We start from the raw sequence: 12985 nt of genomic DNA, 5'->3' as shown, positions 1-12985 counted from the left end.
TTGCCTCCTTCTTTGCCTGCTACTCCTACACCTGTCCTTAATGCTTCTTCTGTTCCGACTTTGGATTCTTCTACTGTTGTTCCGTCTTCCCTTATTCTTCCATCTTCTCCTTCTACTCGACAGCGAATGGCTGCTGCGGTTTCTGGTTTCTTTACTCCTATTTTGGGACAGTTGGGTATGTCTCCTGTGAGTGAGAGTAGGCAATCGCGTAGTCAATTGCCTGATACAGATGAGCGTGTAGTTTTGGATCATATGGCACATAGATGGGTTACGTATACCTCCCAGTATGATCTTGAGGGTATCATGGATGTTTTCCGGCAATGGAAAGCACCAAAGCAACGATACGTTTTTGAAATGATGTGTGTGTTCCTTCATGAACAATGGATTGACGAAGTGGGTAAAGCTCCTGAAGAATTGTATCGAGTGCGTTCCGAGTTTGCGAAAGGGATGATTGTGAGTCTCTTCGACATCGAGAGAGCGGTGTCGACGTTGTTGTCATTTCGTAATAATGCTCCTTCCGAGCGGTTGTGTGAGCCTGATTCGTCAGTTAGGAGAAAAGCGGTTCAATATCCGATGCGAGAGGTTCCTCCAGTTTGGAGACCTGCTGATGCAAATGCTGTTCTACCTGTTGTTGCGCACTTTCAGCGAGTGTGGGTACATGTTCCTTGGAAGCGCGCTGAAGTCTTAGCGCTTAAGCAGTCTTTACCTGATCCGCGCAAAAATCCTGCGGGATATTATAAAGAGCTCACTCAAACTGTGGGTTCGTGCGTCATGAATTTAGCGGACATAGACATGTTGTTTGGCAACGTTGTTCCACAGCCTATTTGGTATGTGATTCGACATACGGATCATGATCACGAATTGGGTGATACCTGGGTTAATATTGTTGCTGGGAATGACAGACAAGTTGGAGGTGCTAAGCCTGAAGATATGGTTGCTGAACTTCCTGGTAGAATAATTACTTTTATGAAGACTTTGATGCCCGAAGTGCGTGTTAATTGGGATAAATTGTCTGCATGTAAGCAGAAGAAAGATGAGACGGTGTCTGATTTCTTTACGCGGTTTGAAGAGACTTTTGTAGATCATAGTGGTCAGGATATGGCTACCGAGGGTGGCCAGAGATTGTTCGTTGAGTTTGTACATAATTTACTTCATGAGTTGTGCACTAAATTGAAGGATTCCGAGAGTGCTTGGCCAGTCTCTACGTCAGCGCAGATTTTAGCTACGGCTCAGTACTATGAAAATAGGCGCAAAGATGAGTTAGAGAAAGAGGATAAGAAGACTAAGGAATTGAAGACTAAAGTTCTTCTACAACAAGCTTATCCACCCCGTACTAATAGTCAGCGCGATTATCAACAACCTCAGCAATATTCGGGAAATTCGCAAAGGAACGAGTCTTCTCAACAGCGGTTTCCGTATGGGCCTAATCAGTGTGCGTATTGTAAAGCAGAGGGCCACTACAAGAATAGTTGCCCGGTTTTGTTGCAGCACACGTATGGTGCTTCTGGTGTACGTGGTTGAGGTGCTCAACAAGTGCCTAGAGGTAGAGGTCGCGGACAGAACGTACGTCCTTTGCCTCCACAGAATTCGATGAATAGTTTTGATCAACAGCAAAGTTCGTCTGTTAGGACAGCACAGTACTATGTAGATGATTACTATGTTGAAGGTGACTAAGTGAATGGTAATGATTGTTAGGACAGCCATGGACAAAGAGAGGAAGTTGTTTCAGTTCCAGTAGATCAGAGTGGACCTTATGTTGAAGTGATTGCATCAGGTGTGTCAGAACCTTTTCCGTTAGATACTGGTGCTACAAAGAGTTCTATTATGCATTCTAAACTCCCTGGCGCACCTTTGACTGGCCTAGATAATGTTTCTGTAGGTTTTTCTGGTGCCCCCGTTACAAATCCGATCTCTGCTCCGTTGTCTCTATCTGTTGGATCTCGTAAGTTTGAAGCACCCCTCATTTTGACTACAGGTTGTAATGAGAATTTGTTGGGATTGGACTTATTGAAGAGATTGTATGCGACACTGTATTGTTCTCCGTCAGGAGTACATCTTACTTTAGGTGAGAGAGTGATCTCTCTGATGTACCCGTCGAAAGACAGACTTCCACCGGAATTGTCTTCTTTACCAGATTCATTGTGGGCTACTGGTCCGAATGATGTAGGCCTATTGGAGATTCCCCCATACGTTGTGACACTGAAGGCGAATGCTAAGTTACAACGCATTCCACAATATCGTATCTCGAGTGATGGTGAGAGAGCACTTTTAGCGATCATTTATGATCTGATCGAAAAGGGTGTGATTGAGGAAACGAGAGGTAACGTGTGCAATAGTCCTGTTTTGCCTGTTTTGAAGAGAACTGATTCTTCACAGCCTCCTGTATATAGATTTGTCATCGATCTTCAAGAAGTGAACAAGATTGTCGTTCCACAGTTTCCGGTTGTGCCTGATATTACAGCTTTGTTGACTCTGATTCCGGCTACTGCCACATGGTTTTCGGTGATTGACTTGAAGAATGCTTTCTTCAGCATCCCGATTGCCATGGAAAGTAGGGACATTTTTGGATTGTCTTTAGGAGGACGAAGTTTCCGCTTTAAACACGCTCCTCAAGGCTATTGCGAGAGTCCATCGATCTATAGTCAAGCTTTAAAGACACAACTTGATCTGTTGGTTTTACCTGATGGTGCAGCCCTTATTCAATACGTTGATGATTTGTTAGTTGCCGCTGATACTGAGGAGATTTGTAGAGAAGCCACTTTGTCGTTGTTACGCCACCTGTCTGATTTTCATATCAAAATTTCTCTCCCTCCAAGTTACAATATTGTCGACAAGAAGTAACCTACTTAGGTCACCTCTTATCGAAGGAGGGAAGGAAACTGACCCCAGAAAGAATTCAAGCTATTGCGAAAATGAGTGTGCCTAGGACACAGAGAGAAGTACGTGCGTTTTTGGGTATTACATCGTACTGTAGACAGTGGATTCCTAATTTTTCTTTGTTAGCCAAGCCTTTAGTAGCATTGACCTGTAAGGATACACCGAATCCCATTCCGTGGTCTGAAGATTGTCAGAATTTTTTTTCCGAATTGCGTAATGCATTCTGTTCGGCTCCTGTGTTGGGTACCCCCGACTACAGTAAGCCTTTCACATTGTATGTCCACGAGAGAGAGGGATGTGCATTGCCAGTCTTGACTCAGCAGTTTGGCGATAAGCAACGTCCGTGTGCTTACTTCTCATCGACTTTAGATCCTGTAGCTAGAGCATTGCCGAGTTGCCTGAGAGCTACGGCGGCAGCGTCTGTTTCGATTCGACAGTCTGCTGGTTTGGTTATGGACAACACGTTGGTGGTAATGGTTCCACATGCAGTGAATACCTTGTTGAACCGTACCAAGACACAGCATTTAACTAGTGCTCGGTTGTCGGGTTATGAGTTGGCGTTGTTAGCGAGTCATGTGTATATTAAACGATGCAACACGTTGAATCCAGCCACGTTGTTGCCAATTACAGCTGAGACAGATAGTGAAGAACAGCATGACTGTTTTCTGAGAACTGAAGAAGAGACGAAAGGGAGAGTAGACCTTAGGGACACTCCTCTTCCTGAGTATGATGGTACTTTGTGGGTTGATGGTTCATGTTTTAAGTTGCCGAATGGTGATACGACTGCAACATATGCTGTTACGACTTTGCATATGATTGTTGAAACTGCACGTATTCCACATAATTCAGCACAAGCAGCAGAGTTGATTGCATTAACGAGAGCGTGTGTTTTGGCGAAAGGAAAACGAGTGAATGTGTATACTGACAGCCAATACGCATTTGGCGTGGCTCATAGCTTTGGACGTTTGTGGCGTGAACGTGGGTTCCTGACTTCGCATGGGACAAAGATCCAGCATGGACAGTTGGTGAATGAACTTCTTGAATCTCTTACTTTGCCGTTGCAAGTAGCAATTGTGAAATGCAGTGCCCATAAAAAGGTTACTGAAGATGTTGGTCGCGGAAATGCATTTGCGGATGAAGTTGCGAAAGAAACTGCGAGAAATGTGATGAGCCGAATGTGTGTTGCAGGCCCTGCAAGATGGGTTGGTGACGTTGGAATGTGTGAAGATACGATTGAGAGTGTGAAATCTATTCAAGCTGAAGCTACTGAGAAAGAGTTAAATGAATGGAGAGAAGGTAGAGGTAGATTGGATTCGAATGGTTGTTGGACTGATTTGTCTGAGCATCAGAGATGGTTGTTGCCTAACGCGTATGTGCTTCCAGTTGTGACAATGGCTCATGGGATGGCACATATCAGCGTGAAAGGGATTTGTAAGTTGCTGGCTCCAGTATGGCAAAATGCTGGAATTCCTAAGTGTGCAGAGAATGTGGTCAAGAATTGCATGGTGTGTCTGAAATACAATCCCGGTAGGGGAACCCCAACTCCAGCTGGTCATTTTGCTCCTCCTACGTATCCGTTCGAGGTTTTGCAGCTAGATTTCATCCACATGGAAAGGTGCAACAATTTGAAATACGTACTCGTTGTTGTTTGTGCCTTTTCGAGATGGGTAGAAGCATATCCCCTGAAAGACAATACTGCCTTATCCACAGCTAAAGCCCTTGTCAAAGAATTATTCCCTAGGTTTGGAATGCCGAGAATAGTCTGGAGTGATAATGGGAGTGAATTTGTGGGTCGAGTCATGAAGAGAGTGTGTGAGTGTCTAGGTATTCAGCAAAAGTTCCACGCTGCAAATCACCCCAATCAGCTGGACTAGTAGAGTGCTATAATGGCACGCTAAAACTGAAATTGGCCAAGATACAAGCGAGCTCTGGTCTTAAATGGCCTGACACTCTGCCTTTGGCACTCCTATCTTCAAGGATGACTATCCATTCGCGAGTGGGACTTTGTCCTTATGAAATTGTGTTTGGCCGTCCGGCCAATATATGGGGAGTGCCAAGGCTGACAAGACTCAGTGAGATCGAACATCCTGTACTGCTTGATTATTTGTATGAATTGACGGCTAAATTGCGTGTTTTACATCAACAGGTTCACGATACTCTGCCTCAGGCCTCTGAAGCTCCAGGACATCCTATTGATCCTGGATCGTGGGTGCTGGTCAAGAACTTCCAGCGGACAAAGAATGATCAGCCCCGTTGGACCGGTCCCCACCTAGTCCTTCTCTCAACAAGATCAGCTGTTCGAGTGGAAGGGAAGAAGAACTGGATCCACGGTGTACACATCAAGAGGATCTCTTTACCTCTACCGTATGACCGGCGGGTCCAGGAGGGGATCGCTGACTCTGAGACTGAGACTGTGCCTCGTTTTCTGCCTTTTAGCGATGCACGTGTAAAAGGAACAATTTCTGAACGAGAAAGTGACAATATTTTGCAAGCAGCTGTGCCACCGTCAATTCGATTGAACACTACAGAGCCTGAACTCTTGTTCAGAACCAGACAGTACCTGGAAAACGCCGTTATAATTTGAGGCCAAGAACTATGGACAAATAAAAATTCTCTTTTTCTTTGCTATTTTTGAAAGTGCAGCTCTCTCATCTGAGAAACTTGCTTATTTTTGTTTTTCGAACCGCCATCCGGGTTCTGCTGCTAGAGTCGCGGTTGCCTAAGTCTTTGGAATGCAGCTGAAGACGTTAGGTCGACAGTTCTGGTCGGTCTAAGGGAGTTGGCCTGGACTGACAGAAGCATTCCTTAGCATAGAACACCCTACTGCCGCAGGCAGCAAATTAGAGAGGATGGAGTTTTTCGAGATGGAGAGACCTGCTACACAGATGAACTTTAAAGCCAGAATGTGTATATTGATGACAAAGAAACGATTTTTGATATTATGTATTTTCATGTTGTTTAGTGTAATGACGTTTCTAATAGGATATGTTTTATTCTCTTTTCAAGTGACCTTTGCACCCACTACACAGCCTACACCTCCCTCTACTGTTTCCTCGCATTCTTTTCACCCTCTCCCTGAACATGAATCCACTAGAAGATTAGAGTTCATTAATAACTCCTTTGTTCAGCTGTTACACCAACACCAATTAGTAGTGAACACAACTAATTGTTGGGTGTGTGGTCTTATGCCACATACAACAGATAAGGGTATCCCATATTTGGTCTTACCATTTAGTTACAACGGTTATTTGTGGGCGTTTCAGACGATGTTCATATATGTCATCGAACCATATCCTCCACTTTCCACGAGAAGTAGATCATGCAACAAGGCATTGGTAGTGGGAATCACAAATATGAGCAGAAACATTGACTTGTATAGAATGATTCCTAGAGATGAGTTACAAGCTTATGATAGATGGAATGTAACAGGATATAGAATTACTCTGAGTGAGAACCAGCGAGCAAAGAGATCCTCCCCGATTTGGATTTTACCCCATCAGGGTCACCTATGTCTGCAAGGTAATGGCAAGAATCCCAGAGCTCAGTTAGGGAGAAGTATCTGCACTGAAACATATGTTTTTGCATCTCGGACTTCCCCTTCGTTTTTAGCAGCTAAGGGTATGTATTTCATCTGCCATGATAGAGCCTATACATGGTTGCCCCCTGACTTCTCGGGCACATGTTTTGTTTCGTTCCTGTTGCCTCCCACCTACACGGCCGATTACCATAAGACAAGGATAGTTAGAGGTGTCATCAGTAAAGAAGACACTGCAGGACAAGAATTTGGAGATTTCGTAAAGGGTTTTCTGCCATTTTGGGGGACTATGGTGAACAGCAGGAACATAAGGCAATTGACAAGGGTGGTTGAATCCACTGTAGTTGAAACTGCCGGTGCTCTTAGTAATTTGACTGCTGAGCTCCAGTCGGATCGCCTTATGACTCTTCAGAATAGGGTCGCATTAGACGTCATACTTGCAGACCAAGGTGGGGTATGTAAAGTGATCCAATCAAGTTGTTGTGTTTTCATCCCCGATAACGCTCCGACAGTTTACCAGGCCATTTCCAAACTGCATAAGATCTCCAAATCTATTCACGGGGATAAAGGAGATTGGTCATTGATGGGGTGGTTCTGGGAACTGATAGCCGTCTGGGGACGGAAGATTCTGATAGTCATTGGGATGATCTTAGCCATTCTTTTCCTGTTCTGTCTGTGTGTACAGTGTGCTCCTGCAATATGTGGCCTCTGTGCTACATCGTGTGTAAGGAAACCTGTATCAAGAAACGAGCTAAGTAATAGGATGATGCTACAGCAACATCTCTTTTTTTAAAAATTTTAAATTTTAAATTTTATTGCAAGGAAATACAGTAATACACAATGACAGAAATAAGAAAAATATCCACATTACATACAAGAAGTTAATAAAAAAAAAAAAGTTCAGCAGCATGATAAATTAAATCCATTCGGTAATCGGTGCCCAAATGTTCTCCCCCAAAACTCTTCTTTTAACCCCCTTTAACTTGTAAATAGCAGATTCAATGTTATACATAAACAGTAGTTTTTCACGCCAAGTAAAAAATGAAGGAGGATCTGGACTAATCCATTCCTTAGTAATACAGGACCTAACTGCAGCCATACATAAAAATAAAAAATATGAAATTGGTTTTAACCTAATAGAAGTATGGTCAATGCCCAATAACACCAATTCGGCAGTAATTTTAATCTCACATTAAAGAACAACAGACAGAAAACTTTCAATTTGTTGAAAAAAAATAATTAAGTTTGGGACAAGAAAAAAACATATGTAATTCACCAGCTGCGAATAACCCACAGCGGCTGCAGTTAACTCCTGTTGTCGTGCTCCACTTAGCAACTTTACTTGGAGTATAATAAAGATTGTGTACACACATAAAATGTTGAGATTTCATCATCCCTGTAATTAGACAGTCAGAAGCAACTTTAATAGAAAGCAAAATATCAACATCGGGTATGCCTAGGGTGTTAGCCCACTTCAGTTGACATTGCCCCAGATCGTCCCCACATTCCTGAATCAAACTTAAGTAAAGAGTTCCTATACGGGGCTTTTTCTGCAGGAGTTCTAGCAATGGAGATTTCGTCATTTTAGCTGGGAGAATTAAGGAGTAATTCTGTAAAAAGCTTCGCAGTTGAAGAAATTTAGAAAAATCATTTCTTGTTAAAGAAAATTTGTTCATTAATTCCTGAAATGAAATAATTTGCCCGTAACTAAATAAATCTCCCAAATACCGTATACCTTTCCGCTCCCACCTGTACATCATTAAATCACAGAAAATGTCTGGTAAAAGACCCATTGATATTAAAGGGGTATAAGAGTTTAATTTAGGTAAAGTTATGTTTGCGAACTTTTTGCCAGGCTCCAAAAGCTGCCTTTAATATCTTATACTTTTTTTTATGATAACTAAGCTCTACGATCTTAAGAAAACTACCCTTGACTTTCTCGCCCATGATCATTTCGTAAATAGATGGAGTTTGACAATTCGGCACTACTACTCTATCTCCCATAATTAGAGGACTTATATATTGTAAAGCAGCAGATAAGTAATAAAAGAAAAAGTGGGGAACGGTCCATCCGCCACATTCGTTGCTAAGTATCATTTTCTTAAAAGCTTTACGATGGCGTTTGTAACCCCACAGAAACCGAGTTGTGCTTCTTTTTAAGTTTTCAAAAGAAAGCAAATGGAATTCTAATGGTATTGTGCGATACATATACAGTACTTTTGGTAGAATTAGCATTTTTAAAATATTAAGTCTGCCGTATAATGATAAGTGTAAATGATCTAAACGCTGCAATGTAACATTAATTTGAGCTAATACAGGATTAATATTGCGTTCTGGTATCTTCTCTATAGGCAAAGAGAGCTTAATTCCTAAATATGTGACCTCTGGGATAGTGGGGATATTCAAAGGTGGGTCATCCCCAGGGTAGAGTATCTGGGTTTTCGCCAGATTGAGTTTATAACCGGAGAAATACCCAAATTGCTTAGCGAGGTCATTAATCGCTGGTAACGCTGTCTGAACATCAATAGTAGTTATCACTATGTCATCGGCATAGGCAAGAGCTCGATATTCAATATTGGCTAAATAGATAGGTTTAATTCTTTGTTTGTTTTATCTTATGTTGAATATATGAACATTTGGATCCCAGAATTTATTTCAATTAATAAAGGAACTGCATCTTTAGAAATTGTTTGGGACGCCTTTAAATGTGGGGTTCCGGGAGAAACACTGAGCTATTCAATAGGAAAACGGAAAGAGACTAGAAAGCGAGAAGAACTAGAAATGAAAAAGTTAAGATTGTTAGAGATTCAGCTTATGCAGGCGTGCAACAAGGGTTTAGCTACAGAAACTATTACAAAGGAACTATTAGCTTTTAAAGTTAAGATCCATCAAGGATTTGCTGCAAAGTTTGCTCAGCAAATCTCCGCTTTTCGGAAGGAAGTCTATGAAGTTGGCGAAAACTCTGGAAAATATCTGGCCAAGAGTGCTAGGCAGAAATCTACTTTTGCTAGTATTGATAAAATTAACAATCTCACTGGGACGACGGTTAATAAAATAGAAGATATACTTAAAGTATTCTGTGATTTGTACCTTAAACTGTATACTGAGGACGTCCCGGGAGATTGTTCAGAGCAGATTACACAGTTTATTGAATTAGCTCAGAATATTACATTACCTAGTCATGAGAGGGAGAGACTGGATTTACCAAATACCTGGGAGGAAATCGAACTCTCTTTGATGTCTTTAGCTTCAGGAAAAGCAGCAGGTCCCGATGCAATTCCTTTAGAGTTTTTTAAATGCTTCCGGGGTGTCCTAAAATTTGAATGAATGGATCTATGTTTAAGAGCTCAACAAGGTAATGCCCCCAATCTTGGCACGACTCTATTATTACTGTCTTTTTTAAAAAGAGCAAACCCCCGTTATCACCTTCATCTTTTCGTCCCATTTCACTTACAAATGCTGATAGTAAAATTGTTCCCAAAATCCTAGCCTCAAGATTATCTAGTATTATTTCACCTTTAGTCTCTATATATCAACATGGTTTTATTCCAGCCAGAGACACTGCTGACCATATTCGACGGGTGATTACGTTCCTGGATTGGTCCCAAGCAACTCGGTCTACTGTTGGACTTGTATTTTTAGATGCTGAAAAAGCTTTTGACCGGGTTGCTTGGGGCTATCTATGGGAAATATTATTTAGGAAGGGACTAGGTCCTGGTATTATAAAAGCTTTAAAAACATTGTATATTGCTCCTAAAGCTTGTATTCGAATTAATGGGCAAATCTCCTCTTTTTTCCCAATCACCAGGGGCACCCGACAAGGATGCCCCTGTTCACCTTTACTTTTTGCTTTTTACATTGACCCTCTAATTAAACCTGTATCAAGAAACGAGCTAAGTAATAGGATGATGCTACAGCAACATCTCAATGACTTTATGAATATAGACCTGGACTCAGATTAGCATGAGTATAGGTTATTGCCTACGTAAGGGCAAAAGGAGGGGCTGTGGTACTGAGAATTCTGGACCCGTGTTATAAACATCATCGCATCATGACGATTTTGGTATCAGCGGACCGCAAATGACGAGTGTAGTGTGTCTGAGTGTTTTCGCATGAATCGATCACTGGGAACACTCTGTATTCAAGGATTTCCGTTCTGAACCCTCGGGTTCCATTTTGTGAACGGCAGCCATTTTGTAATTGCCCTCACATAAGCAAATGACTAAGGCTAAAAACGAGTCTAAAGGACACGTATACCTTTGCTGACTCCTCTGTGACCTGGGCAAGCTGACTCCACCGCCTGAAGCCAAACCTGTCTGGCCAGTTCCTTTCCCAGTGGCCGAATGAGATTAGTATCAAGGCACAACATATCATAAACCCTTTCATTGCACAAAACCATGTCTAATCTTACACACACCTGTCCCTGTTTCTTTCTTTATGACTTGCTTTACGAGTAGGAGGTGCCTGTTTTTATTGGGGGTCCGTCGATATCTGATGAAAATACTGGGCCTTGCCGGATAATCGAATATGGGCTGACAAACTGAAATATGGGCTTGTCATCATGACTCTGCTTTTCCTTTGTAGTGAAAATATGTGAATGGTCAACTGTAAAATAAGGAATGTTTGCCTGAAGCATAATATTCTGTATAAAAGAAGAAGGCTGGCTTTGTAAGATTGAGCAGTCTCCTGAGAATATACACCGTGTTGTACTTCTAGGATACCTGTTACTGGCTGCAGCAATAAATTCGATCTTTGACTTCACCTAGAAGACTCTGTGTTTCTGTAGTCTGAAACAGGAAGGACTCGAAGTCTTTGGGTGTGTTCCCTGGCACTGCTGGGTTCTAAAAACGCAGTACTTCAAACCATGGAAAAATACAGGCCTGGGCTGAACATGAACAAAGAGGGTGCAGAGGGATGAGCTACCACCTGCCAGTTGGAAGTTATTGACAATTCAAGGTTACTGTGCCGAGCCTCAGCGTCTTCTAAAGTGGGAGCAGAAACGACACACTCGTATAGGTATGTGAGGGCAGAATGGCCTATTCATTAGCAAGTCGAGAAACAGCCTTGAACTGAAGACAAAATAATAACGAAATACAGTGTTCTGCTGAGGTAAGCAATACAAGTAATAGGGCCTAGTTTAGACACAGTCTAAGCAGCCTATCAGGGATTACGAAATACAAAATGGAGTCACACTTGCTAACTAAAGCCTGCACAATACGGGGATAACTCAGTGGGTTGCAGAACATAAATACAAATGGCATCTATTTAGGCTAACCTAATATAGCATAAAACAAGTGCATTGCAGGGATGGGAATTTCAAACTTAACACCAGTTAACTCTCAGGGTGGCAAGGCAGAGCAATTCAAGTCTGATTTAGAGAGGCGCTAGGGGTCAGAATCTCAGGGGTTCATTTACAAGACAATTGCGCCACCGGAACATCACTTTTATTGATGTTCTGGCGGTGCACTGGGCTAACCCATATCTAAGAGGCCACGTAAAGCCCCCCTGCATGGCTTGTATGGCCTCCTAGATATTGTGTGATATATGATGCGAGGCAAAGCAGCGCAAGCGTTGCCTCACACTGCGTTAGGGAGGCGTACCATGTGTGTTACAGTAGATGTTCCCACACTCATTGCATGTGATACATTCTCAGATGTACAACATGCTGTAAACCTGGGAATGCGTCAAAAGTGATTGCCTCCCTAGGGGAGGTGTAGCGGAAGCCCAACAAGGAGAAATAACATTAGTTCTCGTCCTTTTTCCTCTTTTTATGTGTGTACTACATTCGGCTGCAGGCATAGAACAAGGGAATTACCTCCATTGGTTGTTTTTGTTTCAGAAGGTGCCCCTTCCAAACAAATCAATCATGCCTACAACAAGGACACACTTTGCGCCATGGTGCAAGGGCGCCTGCGGTGGCACCAGTAATCCCTTTGAGCGCCAGCGGAGTAAAAGAGGACAGCACTGTGCTGTATCTTATAGATACAGGACATTCCTGCCGTTTTCTTTTGACATAGGGCAACACAGCAGGAAGGCATGCAGCACTGAGCTACACCAAAATATTGTAAATGAGGCCCTCAGAACTCAGTAACGCAATAAATACCACTAAATACATCACTGTATAGTCAGGAGTTTTACTTTGGAAAAAAGTTCTTTCATGCATACACAACTAAATATTATGCACAAAATTATAAATATGTATGAAATGGCATATTTGGAGCTCCTCCAAAGGGGCTTTGCTAATTATTTAGCATGAAAAACATATTTCAGAGAAGGGTGACACTTGAAACTAACCCCCTTAAAACCTGACCATATCCTGCAGTTTTGAGGCACTTTTAACACTCTGTGTGCCAACTGATACTAACTGCTAAAGCCATACCCCATATGGGTACCTATAGCAAACAATACACAGCGATTCAGTTATGAACCATCTGACTTACTGGTGTTCGCAAGGGTGTTCACAGTGTTAGCATTAGACCTACAGCTTTTGACAATGGAAATAAACATTTAAAGAGTTAAAACATTTAAAATTTAAAGGCTCACTGGTTAGAGGCGGCAGACCCGAGAGCAGAG

The sequence above is a fragment of the Lissotriton vulgaris genome, chromosome 7 (assembly GCF_964263255.1).
Source record: "Lissotriton vulgaris chromosome 7, aLisVul1.2, whole genome shotgun sequence".
Classification (NCBI taxonomy): domain Eukaryota; kingdom Metazoa; phylum Chordata; class Amphibia; order Caudata; family Salamandridae; genus Lissotriton; species Lissotriton vulgaris.
The sequence above is the reverse complement of the archived record's forward strand: the minus strand, read 5'-3'. Positions refer to the sequence as shown.